Source organism: Colobus angolensis, unplaced genomic scaffold (genome assembly GCF_000951035.1).
Source record: "Colobus angolensis palliatus isolate OR3802 unplaced genomic scaffold, Cang.pa_1.0 Scaffold15, whole genome shotgun sequence".
Classification (NCBI taxonomy): Eukaryota; Metazoa; Chordata; class Mammalia; order Primates; family Cercopithecidae; genus Colobus; species Colobus angolensis.
The window spans coordinates 9,376,108-9,399,177 of NW_012114599.1; positions in this window are offsets into that span (position 1 = coordinate 9,376,108).

A 23,070-nucleotide genomic window follows, 5' to 3' on the forward strand; every position below is an offset into this window, starting at 1 on the left:
TCCTTTCCAGTACATTGGCAATACACATGTGATTTGCTGAGGGCTGTATTTATCCATTCCCTTTGAACATCAACATAACATCTCCCTTCACCTTTGCCCAGGACTATGGACCTTAGGGTATGGAGGTTTTCTGTTTTCTGTTTCTTTCGTTTGTATTTTGGGGTAACTTAGATTTTCCAAAAGGACACAAAGGCTAAAGTCAAACTGGTGGTTTCCCACGCAAGGTAACTCACATAAGAGTGGACCAGCATTTTGGGAGGCCGAGACGGGTGGATCACGAGGTCAGGAGATCGAGACCATCCTGGCTAACACGGTGAAACCCCGTCTCTACTAAAAAATACAAAAAACTAGCCGGGCGAGGTGGCAGGCGCCTGTAGTCCCAGCTACTCGGGAGGCTGAGGCAGGAGAATGGCGTGAACCCGGGAGGCGGAGCTTGCAGCGAGCTGAGATCTGGCCACTGCACTCCAGCCCGGGCGACAGAGCGAGACTCCGTTTCAAAAAAAAAAAAAAAAAAAAAAAAAAAGAGTGGACTGTTTGCATTAGGAGATATACCTAATGTAAATGACGAGTTAATGGGTGCAGCACACCAACATGGCACATGTATACATATGTAACAAACCTGTATGCTGTGCACATGTACCCTAGAACTTAAAGTATAAAAAAAAAAAAAAAAAAGAATGGACTGTTTGATGTAACTAGACTTTGAATTTCAGCTCTTTGGCCTCCCGGCAGCTAGATGGTAGAGACACACTCTGGTCAATATGATACCTCAGTGACATAGAGAAATTATGCGGCTCACCCTGTTGTTTTTCAAGATGTTGCTGTTATAATTTGCCATATTAATAACCGGATGCTCCCTGTGCATGTAACTGACAACCACTAAGCCTGAGACAGACCTTCCTCAGGGTTTTAAACATGGCTGCTAGTCAGTAAAACAACAGTTACTTCACTTTATTATACCTAAAAAGCCCGTGTGTCCTCACGCCCTCCTTCCCACCATTTCTGGTATTTGTTCCATCAAGTGTGCACATTGAAAGCCCCACTAATATCACCATGATGTCCAGATGTAGGACTTCCATACTTAGAGCCAAGCAGTCAACTTAGTAGTCTCCAGTAAATACTGGTTCCCAGGATTTAGAGGATTTAGAGATAAAGTCATTCCTAGAGAAGAAAACTATTAAGATTCAATACTGTTGATTCAGAGGTGGTTTGAAAACAAAAGTCAGTATACCAAAGAGATATCTGCACTCCACTTGTATACTTTTATCAAAATATCACACAAGTACCCCATATTTGTGTACAACTATTATGTAGCAATAAAATTTTTTATTTTTTTAAATGATTTGTAAACACACTGTTGAAGAATTGGGAAGCCCTTAAGATAAGCATAGGCTGCCAGTAATTAAGCTATAAAGGAATTCTTCTTCCTCTAACTTACACAAAGAAAGACTGTGTTAAAGAAGTTGAATGGTCTGTGTGGAGCCTTTCTGAATACATACCTGAGCAGACACTTTCCAGTCCATAACAAGACCTTACCTATTAAAGAGCAGGCATGGCTCACCATTCATTAGACTGATATACAACTTGGACATACTTTTCAAGACAATTTGCTTTTGTTCTAACTCCATGGCTTCAAAGTAACTTTATGATCATGATTTGGTGTACCAGATACTATGACATCAAGGAGAAGATGTTCTGGAGACTGAGTAAGTTACTCTAATCATTGGAAAGGCATTCAGTCCACTGTAAATCAGTATATCAACCTCCTGGTTTATCATGTATTTCTTGCGGGTTTGGCAAGTGTGTCAATATCCAAGAATCTCAAAAACTCTTGGCAAACCAAATCTAGAAAGCTCTCTCCTGCCCTTATATCATAGTACCCCCACCAAGGACTATCCAGTGAGACTTTTGCTGAGCCATAGCTGGCTTCATTCAGCAGCATTTTCATTTTAAAAGCAGAAAAGGCAAAATGTTCCCCCTGGCTAAGTACTCTTCAATTTTCTGACTTCCTCCAGGAGCACTGTGTGCTGTCAAGAGATCATTCAAATGCATCCCCCACTATCACAATTATATTTTGTTCTGGAGAACAGTAGTTCTAAAGGCAGATGTTGGAAAAACAAGGAGTCATTTTTACTGTGAAGCTTTGGTAAGTGTGTTTCAAAGTTGTAAATTTGATAACTTCTCATTCTAGCACCCAAGGGAAATCTGTCTAGTCTACTTCATTGCAATCAAATGCCGTACTGAACACCCATTTAGAAAGTAGACAGCCCAAATACTTGCAGCACTATGATCAAAAATCCTTTCTGGGCACATGTGTGCAAGAAGTCTTTGTCCCTGCATTTCCTTCACTGGGATGTTCCAAAGTATAATCAAGACTGGCCACTTTTTCCTTCGTCTTTGGAGCCTACGCCCTTCATAAAACACATCATTTCAAGATTGTGTATCTAAAATATCTATCTGAATGAGTAAGTAGATGGATCAAAGCTGATTTGTTTGTCAGTGTGGATGAGGCTTAAAGTTTGGCTTAGAGTGAGACTTAGAGGCGAGTAATTTAGAAAGTAGACTTGAAAAGACTGTTGAGCTGAAAAAACAATATAAATTATAGCTAGTACTTAGAGTCCTACCTGGGTGCTTTTAACACATAATTTTCCTCAGGTATTCTGCAAGATAGTTATTACCCAGAATTTACAAATGAAGAAACTGTTCAGATAACATTCCCAGGGTCACACATCCAGAGAGTAAGACAGTCATGCCAATCTGATGTCTAAAGACTTTTTCCTTCAGATATATTAGAGGGTCTCTCACAACATCTTCGCTCAGTTCTGAAACAATGAATAACTTTAAGCCAATGGCCTCTCTTTTTCTCACTTTGTTCATTTATAAAATAAAAGTAAGTGCACTAAGTAATTTCTGAGTTTCCTCTCTGCTTCAAATCTTCATGACACCATATGAAATCCGCAAAGACCACACTATCAAATATACCACGCAACAGTGGCTCCCTGAGATTTATAGAAGCCTTTGAAATCCTAAACCACGAAATCACATTTAAAATTCCATTGATTAAATATTGTTAGCAATCACCCTTAATGGGCAATTACAAAAATTAAATCTGGAGGGCAACAAAGTGTCATGGCCCTTTCTAAGTTTGAGTGCAGTGAACAGAAAAAAAACAGATGTTCCTCAATGAATCTAATTACAGTCATGTAATCACAGAGTAATCTTTGAGGGTGGTACCTGCAGAGAACTGTAGCTATCACAGTTCTGGTGGTATCCTAGCTATGCTTTGGGTTAGGTTTTCCTTTCAATGATACTTATTCCTTATGTAGATATGAGTATCTGAAAGCCAAAACAATACAGCTGGGATTCTCAACAAAATTCCAGGTTCCAATAATCTAGTCCATGATTATTTGGACTAGATACCATGTTAGTGGTTTTGGTTTTAAACAAGGCAAAATAGTTTTGCTGTAAGCATGAAATATTCCTGGGAATATCAATAGTCAAACACAGGTTTAAGTCAAACAGGTGTAAGTCCTACTCCACCACAAACAGGATATGTGACAGTGAGTTAGACAGAGAGCCTACTGACCCCACAGGAGCCTCAACTCTTCCCTGGTAAAATGAGTATATATTTACCTTAGAGGCTATGGTCAGAAACAAGTGAGATAAAATATGGCTAAGCCAGCATCACATCATACCTGGATTCCTAACTGGTGTCTCTGCTTCTACTCTAGCTCCTACAGACTTTTCTCAGCAGCCCAAGAGATGCTGATAGAAATCGTCATTTCACTTGCAAGGCCCTCCATGATCTGCAGACCTGCATTCTCTCTCTATTCTTTCTACCTCCTACTTCTCTAACTGGGTCTTTGGTCACTCTCCATATCTTATTTTTTCCATTTTTCAAAGGCAAAAATATGTGTATTTGTTGTGCACGACATTATATTTTGAAGTATATATACATTGTGGAATGGTTAAGTCTGAATAATTAACATATGCATTATCTCAGAGTTATTTTTGTGATGAGAGCACATAACATCCACTCTGTTCGCATTTTTCAAGAATACAGTCATGCATTGCTTAATAGTGGGAACACATTCTGAGAAATGCACCATTAGTTGATTTTTTCCTTGTATAAACATTATAGAGTAGACTTACGTAGAGCTGATGGTATAGCCTGCTACACACCTAGGCCATACATAGAGCCTATTGCTCCTCAGCTACCTGTACAACATGTTACTCTACAGAATACTGCAGGCAATCGGAACACAATAGTAAGTATTTGTGTATCTAAGGATATCTAAACATAGAAAAGGTACAGAAAAGGTAAAAAGTGGTACACCTATACATTGCACTTGCTATGAATGGAGCTTACAGGACTAAAAGTTGCTCTGGGTGAGTCAACGAGTGAGTGATGTACGAATATGAAGGCCTGGCACATTCCCATTCAGTATTGTAGACCTTATAAACACTGTACACTTAGGTTACAGTGGATTCATTTAAAAAAATTCTTAATACATTTACCATAGCTTACTCTAATTTCTTTATAAACTTTTTAAATTAAAAAAAATGTTTTCAGTTTTCCATAACACAGCTCAAAACAAATACATTAACTGTACAAAAATATTTTCTTTATATTCTTTTTCTATAATAATTCTTTCTACAAATTTTTCTTTTTTACTTTTTAAACTTTTTGTTAAAAACACACAAACATACACATTAGCCTAAGCCTACATGGGTTCAGGATTATTATCATCACTGTCTTCTACCTCCACATCTTGCCCTACTGGAAAAGGACAAGGATGGGAATTTTTCAGCTCTATTATAATCTTACGGGATCACCATTCTATATTCAATCGGTCATTGACTAAAATGTCATTATGCAGGACAGTACAATATATTGTCATTAGCTATAGTCACCATGCTATAAAGTAGGTCTAATTTATTTCTCCTATCTAACTGTAATTTTATATCCTTTGACCAACATCTCCACATCCCTGTCTCCCCAACCACTCCAGCCTCTGGTGACTGCCATTCTATTTTCTACTTCTCTGGGATCAACTTTTTTAGATTCCACATTTGAATGAGATGATGTGATATTTGTCCTTCTATGCCTGGCTTACTTAACATAATGTCTTAGAGGTTCATCCATGTTGTCACAAATGACAGCACTTCCTTCTTTTTTATATGTATCTTGGCTATTGTGAATAGTGCTGCAATAAACACGGTAGTGTAGAATATCTTTTCAACATACTGATTTCATTTCTTTTGGATATATACCCAGTAGTAGGATTGCTGGATTCACTCTCCATCTTGAACACTTTCAGCCACGCTGGCCTCCCTGCAGGCTCTGGAGCACACCAGGCATGCTCCTACCTTAAGATCCTCAAAATTGCTCCTCTTTGCTTGGAATTCTCCTTTCCCTTAGTATTTATCTCCATATAACAGACTATATATTTTATTCATATGCTTGTTTATTAGCCATTTTACCCTCTAGAATCTAGGCTTCAAAGATAGAGATCTTCGGTTTTTCTACTACTATATCCCCACTTTTTAGAATAGTGCCTAGCATGTTAGTATTCAATAAGTACTCTTTAATAAAGAAAAGGAAGCAAGGGAGGAAAGGTGTCTCTTTAGGGACTTTTGTTAACAATATCAAGAAGCTGGAAAAATACACCCAAAAATATTATTCAGTAGTGAAACATGAATGTAACGATGTGAAAAATATATGCAGTTCTTAGAAATATAATTTGAGTGACAAAAGCAAGTTGCAGAAGACTATATACAGCATAATACCCAATTATAAGGAAAACTAAATAGTATATTGTTAAGAATATATTCACATGTGATAAAAATAAAAAACTATATATTTTTAAAAAGGGATTAATTTGGTTCCCAGGAAATCCTCGCCTGTAGCTCACATATGGCTTACCCCATAACATAATAGTGTATGTTATTTAAAGATGCATATATAAATATACAGTGGAGCTATGAAAATAATACAGGAATGCAGTGTACACTTGCTTCAGGATGGGGTTATCTCAGGAAAAAATATTAAAATAGAATGTAAAGGGGTATCTCCAGCTATATCTGTAATATTTTCTTCCTTCCTTCCTTTTCTCCCCTTTTTCTTCCTTTCCTCCTCTCGCCTTTTTTTTCCTTCCTTTCTCTCTCCCTCCTTCCCACTCTCCCTTAATCTTCCTTCCTTTCTCTGAGAGTGAGTAAAAAATCTCAAGCAAATATGGTAAATATTTGCTAACCTGTTTAATTTTCTGGTATTATATGACTCATATCATTTTTCTATGTTCTTCAACAGATACAAATTTTTTGCCATGTTAAAGTAAAATTTATGTAATATGAAAAAATTACATTAATAAACATGAACACAGAACAAATGGACACTTTTCTAAAGAACATGTAATTTATCAAAATGAAATGTACCTAAACAAGACTAGACCAAAACTGTTTAAGAAACAAATCAATAATTTAAAGTTTACCTACTGGGGGAGTGAAGAAAGGCCCAGATGCCTTTACGAACAAGTTCTACCAAATACTTAAGGAACAGACAATCCTAATATTATGCAAAATATCACAGAGAATATATATTTAAAAGAAGGAAATGCTCCCCAATCATTTTAGGAGCTAAGTAAAGCCTAGATTTCAGTATCAGACAAGGACCCTAAAAAGAAGTAAGGAATCATAAGAAAATTAAGTGAAGGTCTAAGGCTTGGAAAAGACAACTTCCCTTCACTAAAATTGTAATTATAAGTTTTAGAAAATCCAAATTATTTATACTCAAATTATTAAAACTAATGAGAAACACAGGAAATATTCTGGACTTGAAGCTAGTTTGGCCACTTACTATTTATATGAGCTAGGTTGAGTTCTTTCAAATGATTCTTATGAAGATTCAGTGACTTTATATATGAACAGCCTTAGACACACGTAGTAAGTGCTTTGTGTCAGATGTTATTCTGAAAATTAAAAATTAGCAAATGGTATAGATAGGCAATTCACTGCAATATCAATGTCTAATAAAAACATGGAAAATTTTCACAACTTCACTGGCAACTGGGAAATGCAAGTTAATGCAAAAAAAATCACAGAGAAAAATTAAGTGTCTGACAATACCAAATGTTGAGGAATGTGTAAAAAAAGGAATTATTAAAATTATACCTTCAAATAGCAATATTTGTTAAAGCTGAATAGCACATAAACTACAATCCACCATCCAGAAATTTCACAATCTAGAAATTCCACACATGGGTGAGTACTCTGAAGAAACTCAAGTCTTGCACAAAACAATAGGCATAAGAATGATCATTATAATTTTCTTTGACAGAGCCAGTATTGGAGATTATTAACATTCCCCAATGGAAGAATATCTAGGTAACTTGTGGTATGTTCACATAACAGAAGGCCATACAGCAAAAAAATAAATGAAGTTGTGTTTATCCATGTGAATAAACATAAGGATGAGTAGAAAAAACAAGTTGCAAAAAGATACGTACAGTCTACTATTTATATAATTTGAACTTTATTCTAAAGAATGCTAAATTATTTATGTTTAAAAACATGACGCTATCTCTGGAATAAGGAATGAAAATGGGGAAGGAGAAGAGAGAAAGACTTCCATGTTTTTCTCCATATACTTCTGTATTATCTGAATCTTTAAGAATATATTACTTACATAAAAAAAGTCACAAGCAAGAGAAAATATACATGGCCAAGCCCAGAGGGACACAGGCAAAATCCAAAGAACATGGAATTTAGGCCTCAGCTATGTAGAAAAATTAGGTTCATTCTTGAGAGAAATGTCTCCCCTTTTCAGTAGCAGTGAATTGTTTTCAGAGCACTTAGAGTGTGAAGTATATGAGGCATTACTAGGGTAAGGGGGTGGGTGTTGAATTATTACTAGCGCTATCCTGAAGCTATATTGTATTCAGCAGGAGACTGGGTGTTACAATGACCTAAGGATTATCTACCTCTTTATCCATGCAGGACAGTTGTTTCACAAGCCACGGGGTGTTGATGAAATGGAACCACCTTGAGTCCTATAGATTAATGGCAAGACAATGCTGGGAGTGGGAGGGCTTTGAGATGCTGTTCTCATCTCCAAAGATGGGAAAGCACATTCTCATTAATTATAGTGAAATCAGAGTTCAGCAATAAAAGCAACTGGCATTAGAATGAGCTGTTCTCCAGGAGTCATTTATTTGATGCTATGTCACTGATAAACTACACCAACCATGACTCTGCGTGATTAAACTTAGTTTATTCAGACACACATCACTGCCTCCTGGAACAGCTAAGGCCAGAGTCCTTAATCTTTGTCAGGGACTCCAAACTATTTGGGCAACTTCACAACAAGTCTCCAGTGGTAGCCACCAGAGCTTGAGATGTCAATTATGCTCATCAAGGTACCCAAAATGAAGGGGGTAAGGTGTGAGGTGGCATGAAGGAAGGAGAGGCTTTGCAGAAAGAATCATGTCAGAGAATCTCATCAAACTCAGGAGGGTTGCCCTTCAATGTTTCCTGAAATCTGAATAATTGGAGTAATACAAAATAACAATAACATCCACCACTTCTTGTGGACCAGTCATGTGGCAGCAGAAAGCTATCTGTATCCTACTTCCTTTAACCCCTATAATCCTATGCCTGCAACTGTTTCACCAGGCCACACCCTCCGAGAGCTCAGCTTGCAGCAGGGCTCTTAAGTATTGGGAGGTTGATAATGGGGTTCACTGGAGTGGATCTCCAGTTCTGTCACTTGCATATCCTTTAGTAAATCATTTTATTTCTCTGGTCACTAGATTCCTCTCCACAGAATTGTGTACGTTAATCTGTAAGACAGCTACAAGGATAATGTGAAATAATGAATACAGAAGGTTTTTTAAAATTATTCATTGCTGTAGAGCCTAAATGAACTGTAATGGAGTAAAATAATATTCTTCCAACATCCAAGAAACACATATCACACAAAGACACACCCCACAACCATGCCTGTCCTCAATTTCACAGGCAGAAGTCATCTTTCCTTTTTATCAAAATAAGTACATTCTCAGTCTCTTTCCTCAAAGCAACATCCAAGTATCTGGAGATACTGAAGTATTCACTTCATTGTTACTTATTTAGGTTATCATACCTAGAGAATTCACTAGCATTTGGAAGTCATTGTAGAGTTAAGAAATACCCACAGCTCTCAGGGGAAAGAAAGTGGAGTAAGGCTTCCCTCACCTGACAGAGTTGAGACAACTTTAGCAAGTTGCTGGGAAGTCCAGCCAAGGCCCACATTCCAAAATAACCTGCACCAACACCTTAAAAGACGTATCAAGAAACAGCAAAAAACAAGGTCAGTACTCAAATGCCTGAAATACAGGAATCATTTTTCTATATCACACTGCCCATCTTATAACTCAATTCTAACACCCAGCACCTTTCCCACCATACATGCACCAAGCAGATCTCTTCTTATAGCTGACTGATTTCTTCTGGCCCATTCTTAAAGACATGATCATTAGTTTCAATAATAGTAACAATAATAGCAAATACTGTACCACCAACAAAATATGTTTTTTATTGCTTTTAAATGTTAAAATAGAAAATAGTGTATCTTCCTGTAAAAAAAATTATAGATAAGCCTTTGATCATTGCCTCTAATCATTTTTTTTGCATTTTTGTGTACACATACCCATATATATACATGCCCATACAATTGTTTTATGTATTCTATAAATGCCATTACATTGTACATATCCTGTAACATGCTTTTCTGCAACAATATGCTGGGGAACTTTATCCAAGTTAGTTATGATACTCTGTTTACATAGACTCTGTCCATGGAACTTGAAATCAAGCATATTCTATTTATTGTGACTTAGAAAAAGTGAAGTCAGCTTCTAATTGAGAAGACAGATGAACAGAAAGAAACAACTGCTGGGCTGATTTCTGGAACATCGGGTGTCCTGGTCCTTGGCTGATTGATTCAATTCATACTTGGTCCTTTATTCGTGACAGTCTCAGGAATCAGATAAATCAGCATAGAAGAAACCGTAATAGCTTTCAGGGCTTTAAAACATCGGATCATAGATTTTCAGCTAAAGGGGTCAGAAAAGATCGCAGATTCCAAATCCCATATTTTATAGTTAAAAAATTTAAGACTAAGAAATGTTATTAGTTTATCTAAGGTTACATAGCCCAAGTTTCCTGGATTTGCCCCAATATTAGGGATTTTCCCACTTCTCCGGTTTTGTCTCAAAGGCCTCAGAAGTAATCAATAAAGAAGTCATATTTTTTTAAAAAATCTGATAGCTCACCAGCTCTAAAATGTGTGGTATTTGATTTGTTCTTTGAGCTGGGACACTGCAGTAAAAAATGACATTGATATTTAATCAATCAACAGTGATGATGACAGATTGCTTTTAGTCAACCCCAAAGGCCCAAAAAGTCAACATTTGCTCAAATTAGGGAAAACCACAGGACTTCTCCTAGCCATAAATAATATCTGTGTTGAGAATTAAACGTAATTAAATGATGCATGTGACCCATGTTCTTAGCACAGCACCTAGTATATAAACGGACTAAGGTATTTAATGGTAGACATTTTTATTTTTATTTTTATTTTTTTATTTTATTTTATTTTTTTTGAGACAGAGTCTCGCTCTGTCGCCTGGGCTGGAGTGCAGTGGCCAGATCTCAGCTCACTGCAAGCTCCGCCTCCCGGGTTTACGCCATTCTCCTGCCTCAGCCTCCCGAGTAGCTGGGACTACAGGCGCCCGCCACCTCGCCCGGCTAGCTTTTCGTATTTTTTAGTAGAGACAGGGTTTCACTGTGTTAGCCAGGATGGTCTCGAACTCCTGACCTCGTGATCCGCCCGTCTCGGCCTCCCAAAGTGCTGGGATTACAGGCTTGAGCCACCGCGCCCGGCCGGCAACATTTTTATTTAATGATACCCTCTTTGCTAGAAATTTTCTCATTGCTCCTAAGTAGAAGATATTTGGGGCCACTGAGTCCTACTTGCCAGCACCCTAACCCAAATCAGCTTTCCAGCGGTTACTTTAATCAGAGAAAGTGTGACGGTGGTTTATGCTGAGTACAGAGCCATTTGAGTCAACTCCAGAAAAAAAAACAAAGTCCTATTTTATTTCATTAGGAGAAGTATCTTCCCATTGTGGAAGTCAGCACTTTTCCTACCTGGCACTCCTGTTCAGTTATGAATGGAAATGGTTGCTAATCTTCCTCCCAGGCCAGCCTTTCTGAGTCTTCAGGCAACTGCCCTGTGCCAGCTGGCAATGAGCTCTTAAGAGGCTCTTCTCAGGTTTTACACATTTGCTTTATTAACAAGTTTATTCATTTAATTTTTTCCAAGGCCTTCTTTCTAAATGAAAAGTAAACATGCCATTGTCCTTGGATAAGAGCCTCTCTGACCTTCTCTCTGAGCACCTTATGAGAAGCAGATGCTATGCTGTTGTTAGGGAAACCCAGGAGTGTTCTAATTACATATGTGTAAACCAGATGCTGACCAGGGTACCCTGGCCCCTAGAGATGTAGATAAAATCTGCTGCAATCCCTGTCCCATGCCCAGGGAAGGTCTAAAACATCTGTACACACTCCCATCCTCCCCCCAAAATTTCCTGCAATTCTTGAGCAACCTCATCCTCATGGTCACCTCTGTTTCTAGGCTCCGGGTTGTCATGTGCTTGCTTTCTTTGCTCAGCACTGAATTTCCTCAAATGTCAAACTTAGCTTTATCAGAAATTTCTAATTGACCATTCAATCAATTAACCAATTAAACATATCCCCAAAGCATAGATGATTGTAACTCAATGAATTTGACTTTTGTGTGGAGACAGGACAATGTTAACATCACAACTTTTATGCATCTCTAGTCTTCAATGTGTTTTGTTCACTCCACCTTGGGGAATTTCTCTTAGCTGCACCTGACCGTAAGACCAGCTTCACCACATATTACTGGCTTCTTTTTTCCTGTCCAACCTCCTCAATGTTCTTCTCATCCTCTTCTTCAGGGATCCCAAATTCCTCTGTCAATTACACTGTGTCATTTAACTCTCCTCAATTAAGAAAACAAAACTCTACCCCAGCTCACCTTTGTTTGATGAAACCCAACAAACTCCAGCAGGGCCATTCAGTTGCTTCCCTCCTTGGAGGGCAATTTCCTTAGCTAATGAAAGTTTGTTCATTTGTTTTTCATTTTGTTACCCACAAATCGAGTATCTTGGTTTGGTATAGGAACAAAGGGCTGCATTGGTCATATTGAGGTTTTATGAAGGGCACTCCCTGGAGTGGGGCAGGGCTGAGTTCTATGACCATTTGCAGACACCTTGAATGGAACCAAAGAGCAAGAAGCAAACCAGTTGCTATTGTAGTTAACAACTGTGGGGAGAAACATTTAAGGCATAGGACACAATTTGGCTTAGGTGAAATTGTGGAAAGAGAAAGGAATGCAAGAAAGGGTGAAGAAATAAAACAAGGAAAGAAAGAGAAGCAAATGCAGCAGCTGGAAAGAGAAGAGGGGAATTTTAGGACAAAAGAAAAGGAAAGAACTATGTGAAAAAAGGGAATGCTGAGGGGGCAGTGAAATAACAGAGGTGGCATAGGATAGAGGCCACCCTGCCCCCATTTTCTCCCATCTCCACCATCCATTTGACTTGACATCAGCCTGTCTATCATTGGCAATGTGGTCTAACAAAGCAGAGCACTAGGCTTAAGCCCTGTCCAAACTCTGCTGAGTATCCATGGGCAAGTCCTTTTTAATCTCTCTCATCTGTTTGGTTCATCTCTATGATGGTTAATACTGAGTGTCAACTTGACTAGATTGAAGGATGCAAAGTATTGATCCTGGGTGTGTCTGTGAGGATGTTGTCAAAAGAGATTAATATTTGAGTCAGTGGGCTGGGAAAGGCAGACCCACTCTTCAGGGTGGGCACCATATAATCAGCTGTCACCACGGCCAGAATATAAAAAAAAAAACAGGCAGAAAAATGTGAAAAGGCTAGACTGGCATAGCCTCCCAGCCTATATCTTTCTCCCATGCTGGATGCTTCCTGCCCTTGAGTCCTGCCATCGGACTCCAAGTTCTTCAGCTTTGGGACTAAGATGGGCTTCCTTGCTCCTCAGCTTGCAGACAGCATTACTGTGGGACCTTGTGATCATGTGAGTTACTACTACTTAATAAAATCATTCATATACACACACACACACACACACACACACACATATATATATACATATCCATCCTATTAGTTCGGTCCCTCTAGAGAACCCTGACTAATACAATCTCTAGAAGACAGCAATGGAAATTCAACATAAAAGTCCTTTCCATTATTCAGCATCACAAAGAGTCAACATTACCATGAGATAAGATAGCTAATTCTTTCCTCTTCCCTCACCACATGCTTATTTGCTCCTTTCTTTTCCCTCCTTCTTTCTCTGGAGGTAGTGGAGCCACTATCATTAGTGTTGATAGAAGAAAAAACAAGTGAATAGGGAAAAGGGGTATTTTATTCCAACAGGTGTTTTCTTGATGGAAAAAGATGCAGATGAATCAAAAGTTTTTAGCTATTCCTTATTGTGGGATTATTTTCATGTTTTGACTGTTATTCTGGACAATATACCACAAAATTTTGATCTACCTTTGCATCGCATACCATCTGATGTCCCATTCACAGTCATTGTTCCTTCTTAATTATAGAGTGAAATTGCTCCTTTAGTGAAATGCTCCTTTCTTTTGTAAATATTCGCTAGTGAATTGACCCTTCATTGTTCCTTAACTATTTAGTGAAAAAAGCATTAATGCAAGAGTGAACTGTTTTGCTTATAAGTCTCACAAAACCAAAAATTCTTATGACAAAAATGTGAGTAACTAGCAACAGTTTATGGAATACCAGGACACATGCAGTACAATACAGTCAGTGAGTACTAATGACTACAGTCTCTGTCAGACCATGCCACCAACTTGCTGCTATGTGACCTTGCCAAGACCACTTGATGCCTAGCCATGATTGCCTCACTTCTAAAATGAGATAATAATACTAAATTGGGCTCAACAGTCTCAGCCTACTCTAAAGGAACAGGAGGAAAGATAAAATGTGGTTAAATATTTTGGGTTTACAGTCAGACCAACCTGAATTAGAATCCCAGCTCCACTGCTTACTGTCTGCATGCTTGAGCAAATTACAGAACTTCTCTTTACTTGGAGGTAGTAATAATCCCAATTATCCATTAATATTTAGTTGGACTAGTATGTGAGGATTACATAAGTTATATTAAAATATTTACATCCTGGCACATAAAACGGGATCTATAAATATCCCCATTGTTATCATTCACTTCCTGTGCTTCTACATTCTGTGTATCTAATAGGTGGGCATGGCTCAAAGAAAGAGCCAGATTGGACCATGTAAAGTCAACAAACACATGAAGCACAATAGCTTGATCCTGCTAGCCTATACCAAGTTCTAGAATTTTCTCTAGCTAGATCTTTCATAGAGGGCTTGAAATGAATTAGTTTAACTTTACTTAAATCAGATAGTGTTGCTATTCTGTTTAAAACTCATTAACAGCTTCTGATTGCATCTAGAATACAGTATCAAACACCTATAGGTCTCATTATCATCTGGCCTCGATTTCCCCTTGACCTCTCCTCCCACCAGTCTCCTCTTCACTCTCTCCTCCAGGCTTCTGCTCCATCTTCAGAAAAGTGCATGAGCCACTGCCTACCTTGCTCTTGCCTTCATTTCTTACATGATCAATTCTTTCCCTTCTTTCAGGTCCCAACGTCCTCAGAGATACCTTTTCTAAGTATACCATCTAAAGTGGCTTCCAATTGCCCTCACTCTTCCCCAAAATCCTATATTCATTATTTAGATCCCTGTGATCCATTCTTTTCTCAATTTATTTGGATATCCAACTACAATATTCCAAGGACCATCCTAAGAATAGCAATTTATGCAAACGAGGAAGAAAGCCTGCAATTATCTCAGTCCTGATCTTTTGGCCCCAGAGCCCATTAACCCCCAATGACAGTCCCGGTGTCAATTAATTAAAAGCCTTTTAAAAAGAGAGAAAATCTTATTCATGCAGCTAAGGTAGAGATTCACCCCTAGTCCAATCAACTACAATGAGGAGCCACGCCATACGCTTACGATGCCCTGTGAAGCTGTAGGCTGGGCGGATCCTCCACATGTGTGAGCAGGATGCAAGGCCTGTGGAGCACAGGAGGAGGATCAAGCTCTGAGCAAAAGCTAGAAAACTTGTGCTCACTCAAGATACTTAGCATCTCCCCATTCTCCTCTTCCATGTAACTCCTAAGCAACAATGACCACTTTCTTTCTGGGAGCCCCCATATTGAAGCAACTATCTCCTAGCACTGTGATTCTTTCTGTATAACCGTATCTTCCTCTGCTAGACACTGTACTAGGTGCTCACAGTCTAGTTCCTATTAGATGCAGAACAATTTTATAAATGAATGCTTGAATGAATGCATGGATCAATTAAAAATTAACTGGTGACTGTAACTGAGGGTCAGTATAAGAAAAGTAAAGAATCATCCTGAGCAATGCTGGGTCAGACATTGGAGGTGCCCATGTATAATCATGGATAGAGAATACAATATAATCTGTGTATCCCAGTGACTGATACACGGCAAACCTTTGTAACTGGTAGTTGCTCATTGTAACGATGGTGATGTGAAGATGATATTGATTCCACACTTAGCAATGAGGTACATAAAACGTTTTTGCACTTCTAATAGAGGGAAATTATCCAGTGCCTTCATCTTCTCCTCTCCACACACTCTTAAAGGTCACTTTTCAAAAAGACCATCTCACCTTTGTTCTGTGGGAGGATAATGAAAGCTAAAATGTCTGCTTTTCAGAGGATGCTTTAAGCTAAACTGAAATTCAAATCAAAGAAATAATTCCATTTCTGTCCCAAACATCTTGAAGCTCTTTTTGTCTTCAGCAGGGGAGGGTAATCCAGTTTTTATCATTTACTTTGCTCGAATACAGCTGCTTCCTTTTGCTGAAGCAGCTGGAATTTATCTCATTTCCTAAGTTTTGCTTCAGAATTTGGCTTTTTCCCTTTTTTCCAGGCCTGGTGTAAATAAGGACATGAGCTAAGAGAATGAAAACATAAACCAAGTGCAGCCAGCTAAGGAGCTCTAAAATTTATTTTCATTATGAGTATTGCTGGGACTCCAATCTGTCACCCATTTCCCAGGAATGTTTAGATGTTTGGTGGGAGACCGATTATACAGTTTGCAGAACATAACCTGTATTGAAAGGGATGCAGATGTGGGGAAACATGGGCAGTTCTCTGACAAACATTAAATATTAACTAATTGTATATGCTCTTGGAATTATGAAATTGCCTGAATAGAAAGTAAAAGTCATAATTTGGCTAACGTGCATAAAGTCCTTCGGAACATGACCTGTGCCCAATAATCCTGAAAACAGGTTAAGCGTTATTACACATTGCTCCTGGAAAATTGATATCTCTATACTGGACCTCAGATGTATTTATTTAAATTGACAAATAAGAATTGTATGTTACTTGTGGACAATGTTTCAAAATATGTATACATTGTGGCATGGCTAATTCAAGCTAAATAACACATGCATTACCTCATATACATTTTTTTTTTTTTTCAGTGAGAATGGTTAAAATCTACATTCTTGGTGATTTTCAAGAATACAATACATTAACTATAGTCACTAGGTTCTGCAATAGAATTTTTAAACTTTTTTCTCTTATCTAACTGAAGTTTTGTTTCCTTTGACCAACATCCCCCCAACCATTGTGCTCCAGCTACTGGTAACCACTCCTCTCTACTTCTATGATGGATCTCAGTCATTGACTTTCCAAATCAGAAATATTTCTGAGAAGCACTGGGAGATGTTTGGTAAAAGAAAAAGATAGGTGCTTTCCATATTAATAGTGACAGCAATCCTATATTAATAACAAGCATAATTATCAGTATTATATTTGGCAGCTTACAAGGATGGACAACTGGGTTTGAATCTCAACTCTGCCATTTACTAGTTATGGGACCTATTAATTACTTAATCTCTCTATACCTCAGTTTCCTCATCAGTAGTGTGGGGTTAATAATATTAATAGTGTCTACCTCCTGGGACTGTGTGAGGATTGAATCAATAGTGCCTGATATAGAATAAGTGCTATATAAACATCAGCTCAATTATTATTGCATTCTTACCATGTATCTGGCAGAATAAAAGATTAAATTTTACATTTTCTGTCAGTTCAGTGAGCCATGTTCTGTAATTATCTTTATTTTGTTGACATAGAATCTGAGACTTAAGTAATGTGCTCAAGATCACACTTTCCATAAGTGTCAGGACATGGACGTGAACTAAGGTTAGTTTGGCACTGAAGTCTCTGCTCTTAGTCACTGTTGTATCTTGCATCCTGACTGACGTATAGTAGATGGGAGGAATGTAGGACATATGAGTAGGGGTAGATAGAACAAAGAAAAGAATTAAATAGACTCAAACCCTCAAACAGTTTACCTTGTGATCTGTAGCGTAAATTCAGAGCGAGAGAGATTTATAAACCATAATCTATTTAAAGGGAATCTTGGAATAAATCTCATTCTCTATATTTCTTCCAGTTCACAATGTTTTTAAACTAAAAAAAAATCTTGTAACTTATTAAAATTAAAACCTGTTAAACAAAGGTTTGTTGAACTACACTTGAGTGAACCAAGGATAGGCCTTGGGTAATGAAAAGGTGAGAAGGTTGCAGAAGGTAATGAGCAGCTATGTGGCATGGCAGGGGCAGGCTGGTGATGGTTGGGGTAGAAGGAGGTGGGTCAATGAGTTTGCAAATAGAGTGAAGGGTATGTATCTCTTCAGCCCTCTCTCCTTCTTTCCCCTTCCATCGATTCACAAAACAGCAGAGCCTTAGTGAGCACCAGTTTACAGTCAAGTTTTCTGGGAAGCCAACTCTGAGATGGAATTTAATGTACAGGAAATTTATTAGAAAGTGCCTTGGGATCAACTCTGATGAAAGGTAGGAATAGGTGGCCAGATTAAAAGAAGGAAGAAATTGAATGGGAAGCAAGACTCATAGCCTCAGCTGCCCCATGGGTGCTCTGGAGCTAAAATAGCTCAAATTTGACCTATCTTGGACTTGAGGTTGGCCAGACTTTTGTACTCTCACCTGGATCAGTCAACTCTATGTGGGATGGGGGTGACGCAGCTTTGTGCGGTTGAGGTGGTCCCTGCGGGGACTGAAAGCTGCAGGCTGTCTGCTGACAGTGCTCTCAGATGTTGGGACATTGATTCCTAGAAGAAAGATTTGGGCATGCACCCCACTGTCCCTCACAGCCCCGAAACCACCACTTGCATCAGTATCACCCAAAAGAAGCAGATTCCTGGCCCCCAACTTCTGTCCACTAAATCAGAACCTCTAAGGGTAAGGCCCAGAAATATGCATTTTACTAAGCTCTACAGGTGATTCAGGCTCACAGGAAAAGTTGAGAGTAGCTGTACATACAGGAAAAAAGAAAAATATACTTGCCAAACAAAGCAAGAACTTCAAAGTAAGAATGTCCAAATTCCGTTACTAATCCCACAATGCTTGATGTAATTTACAAAGTAAATTCCTGCCTAAAATAAATTTCCTCCAGCCCCCTCAGCAATGCCTATAAGAGGCTTTTGCTCAATGAACATGGAGGCATTATCTGCAGCTGTCCATCTGTCCTGAATGTCAGCCCACAGGCACCCAGAGCACCATGGAGCCTCCAACACATCAGCATGAGCCTGGCAGGTCTGGTGCTACAAGGGTCGATCCATTCTGCCAGAAAGGTCCACAGGCTCATTTGTACCCCGAGAAGCTTTGGGAGGTCATTAAATAAGCTCCCAGCTCCACACACCCTGAGTGGCCCAAATTCAAAGAGCAATTTAATCTCTGTCTCAACACTTCCACATTTCTACACTTAACTGCTCATGTGAAACCCATCCTCTGGACCACTGCTATACTTATTTACTCCCTGCCTTCCTTCTGATAAGGTCTTGGGCTAGCAATGACATATCAACCAACCTAAAGCCCTTAAGCCTCAACAGAAATCAAACGAGCCAGACAAAATTGAACATATAAAAAACTGCAAATCTTTCTGAAAAAGTAAGTATTTTTATTTCTCAATATTCGTTATGAGACTTAAGTCCACATGCTTTGATCCCACAAATTCATCTCTTGGAATTAACCTAAGGAATAATAGATATGGAAAAAGCACAAGTGTATTTATTACAGAATTACCTGTTATAGTGACAAAAATTGAGAAAAACTAAATATGCTACCAAAAGAGAGTAATTGAGTATATGATTTCACATTATGTAGTTACCAAAATGTTTATGAATAGTCCTGATGTATTACAGAAGGGATAACCTGTTGTGAGAGGTATAGTCAACCCATAAATTCGAACAAGGTTGTTTTCTTCATCTGTGTTTTCAGAAGTGTTTCATGTGCTGATAATCCCCAAAGAAACCAGCACTTCCCTAGTGATAAAATCACAGCCACAGGCAGCTGCCTCTGGAAAGCAGGTCACAGTTTCCCGCCTCTATACACCTGATATCTATGGATTGCTTTGTTTTGTGAATCTAGGTGTCTCTACAAGAGCCACAGACACTATTTCTAGTCATTCTGTGTGAATTACCTTCTCTTATTCTTCCATGAAGAAAAATGATAAACTTGATTATACAGTAAATTTCTTTACATAAAAATCATGATTCGAATTAAAAGGACTAAAACTTTAAAAGCAAATAATCTGGATGGGGAGGAAGGGCCACAAACATAACAAGCAAGATAATAGTGTCCTTTTATTAAAGAGTTTGTAAAAATCTAAAAGAAAAATAGTTACAAGAATAAGTAAATAGCTTCTATAATTATACCAAGTAAATAAGCTAACATTCAAAAAGAAAATGAAATGTGTTTTAATATAATATTCAGTGCTGGTGAGCATACAGTGAAACAGGCTCGTATGATGATGGAAGTGAAATAGACACAACTCTTCTAGAAGTCTGGAAGGCAATACGTGTCAAGAGCCTTTGAAATATTTGTACTGTTACACAGGCTTTCCTTTTCTAGGAGTCTATTCTAAAACAACAATAAGAGATTGTTCTGGTTATTTATTGCTATGTAATGAATCCTCCAAAACTTCGTTGGTTAAGAAAAATAGCAATCAAATATTTAGCCCACAAATGTATAATTTGGGCAGGGCTATGCAAGGAAGGCTCATCTGTATTCCAGTAGCATTAGCTGGGGCAGTTTTAGTGAGAAGATCCCCTTCCAAGATAGTTCACTCAGAGCTGGTAAATTTGAGCCAGATGTCAATTAGGAGATCAGCTGAGGCTGAGGCTGAAGTCCTCACAGTTCCCTCCATATATGTCTCTCCAAATGGGCCTCTCCACAGGCTGCTTGTGCTTCCTCACAGCATGGGGGTTGGGTTCCAAGAGTGAGAATTCCAAGAGACAGGAAGTAGAAGCTGCCATTTTCTCAAGAAATAACTTCTGAAACTGACAGTGTCCCTTCAGCCCACACATTCAAAAGGAGAAAGGTAGACCCCACCTCTGCATAGGATTGTGAAATAATTAGGGGCCATGTTTTAAAACAGCCATAGAAATATAAATACAAACATATATTTATTGAAGTTACATGCATGCTAATCAGTAAAAATACAAAATCAACTGAACTGTTGACATCAGGGGAGTCATGATAAATCTAAGCAGTGGAATATTATACAATCATTTAAAATTATGTTTATAAAGAATTTTAAACATTAAAAAATGCTTATGTTTCTTAAATTATGAACAAAACCTGCTTAAAATCATTGATCATTTCAGACAGCCCACTAGATTTGCCAGACCATAAATAATTTTATCAGTTGAGAGGTCTCATTAATATCTTGAATTCAATGTTTGTTTTTATTTAGAAGGAAAAAATATTCCAAAATAACCAAATTGAATGCCCCTTTGCACCATGCATGCCATGGTCTTTCCTACCTTTGTGCCTGCATTTGTGCTAATCCCTGCCACCTTCTATCTGGAATTCCCACCCAGCCAGTTCCTCTTCTGTAAACTCTGCCCAGTTAAACAAGAAGTTCCTGAAGCTGCCAGAGAGTCTTTGTCAAATCTTAGGAGCAGAAGTCCTATAGAGTGTTTTTCTGAGTCACTATGGTTAATATGATTCTAAGATTTTCTTATTGGTCAAATGCTGTGCGAGTTATTTGAATATAATTCCTTAAAGAAAAGAGTAAAATTCTTACAATTCCCAGCTGCATCATGAAAAAAATGTATTTTACTGCATTAGCCCACACATATAGTTCAGCATTCTTAGAACTGTTACACTTAAGTGCACACAGTTTGGCATTTAATTTTCCTCTATTTCTAATTGTTTTGAATGTTATTTTTGTATCCACATCTTTTAAAAAAAAAAGTATATGTATTTATTAAGCACCTACAATGTAAGGCTATGCTCTCCAAATACACAACTGACCTTTGGTGTACCAGAAAGAGCTGTACTTTTTTTTTTTTTTTTTTTAAATAGAGTCTCACTCCATCACATAGGCTGGAGTGTAGTGATGCAATCTCTGTTCACAGCAACCCCCACCTCCTGGGTTCAAACGATTCTCCTGCCTCAGCCTCCTGAGTAGCTGGGATTACAGAGTATGCACCACCACTCCCCGCTAATTTTTGTATTTTTAGTGGAGACAGGGTTTCACCATGTTGGCCAGGCTGGTCTCGAATTCCTGACCTCAGGTGATCCACCTGCCTTGGACTCCCAAAGTGCTAGGATTAGAGGTAGGAGCCACCGGACCCAGCCCTATTTCCTCACCATGTTTCCTTTACCTTTCCATACCTTACTCTACTCCCAGTCCTCAAAAACATTCTTCCCCCATCATCTTTACTCATTGACAATCTGATAAATTTTCAAGTAAAATGAGAAATTATCCACGAGTCTTTACCTGAGCTCTTTTCCCTCTGAATGTTAACAGCTCCTTGTTTTCACTGTAACTATGGTATTTAATACTTTTATCTACATGTCACCTTTCTCTTTTCTTTGACAACTCAAATTAGATGCTCTGAGCAAGCTTCCTGACATCCCCCAAAACTTAACTCCCACATAAGGCTATGCTATATCCTTTTTTTTGTTTTGTTCCTATCGGACTCTAAACTGGCCCCTTTTATGGTACATCATACCTGTAGGGTTATCTGTTTATTGTTCATCTTTCCCACCAAATTATTAGCTCCCCAAAGATAGGAACTATCCTGAACACTATATTTGTGGTAGATATTTGCTACCCCCAAAGCCATTTGCAATCCTTTCTCCCTTGCCACATCACTTAACAAAGATCGAAAAGTCAAATGTTTGTGTTGCCAGCCTTCCTTGTAACTAGGAATTACGGCCCACAAGACATGAAAGTCTGCTTGTGAAGACTTTTATTAAAACCAATATTCTTCAACTAGCCTAGGTCTCTTTCCTTTCCCTGTTATTTCTACCTTGAATGCCATCATAATAACTGGAAGACAGCATTCATCTGCAATCATAAGGGAAAAGTAAATAAAATTTCAGGGACGGGGTCACTAACATCATTGAGCCTCTAACCCAATAGTAGATGTCTTTGGCATCTTATTATATGGGAATAACAAAGTCCTATCTGTTTAAGCTGGCAAACTATGCTTTTGGGCCAGATCTGGCCCACTTCCTATTTTTGTAAACAAAGGCTTATTGGAATAGAACCATGCCCATTCATTTACATATTGTCTATGGCTGCTTTTATATTACAACAGCAGAGTAGAGTAGCTGCAAAAAAGACCACATGGAAAAGCCTGAAATATTTACTATCTATCCCTTGACAGAAACATTTGCTCATTTAAGCTCCTGTTGGTTAGCTTTCCTGTTAATTGCAGCCAAGCAACTTTTTTATTAATATAAGATTCCCAATAACTAACCATGATAGTTAATATTGAGTATCAACTGGATTGGATTGAGTGATGCAAAGTATTGTTCCTGGGTATATCTGAGAGGGTGCTGCCA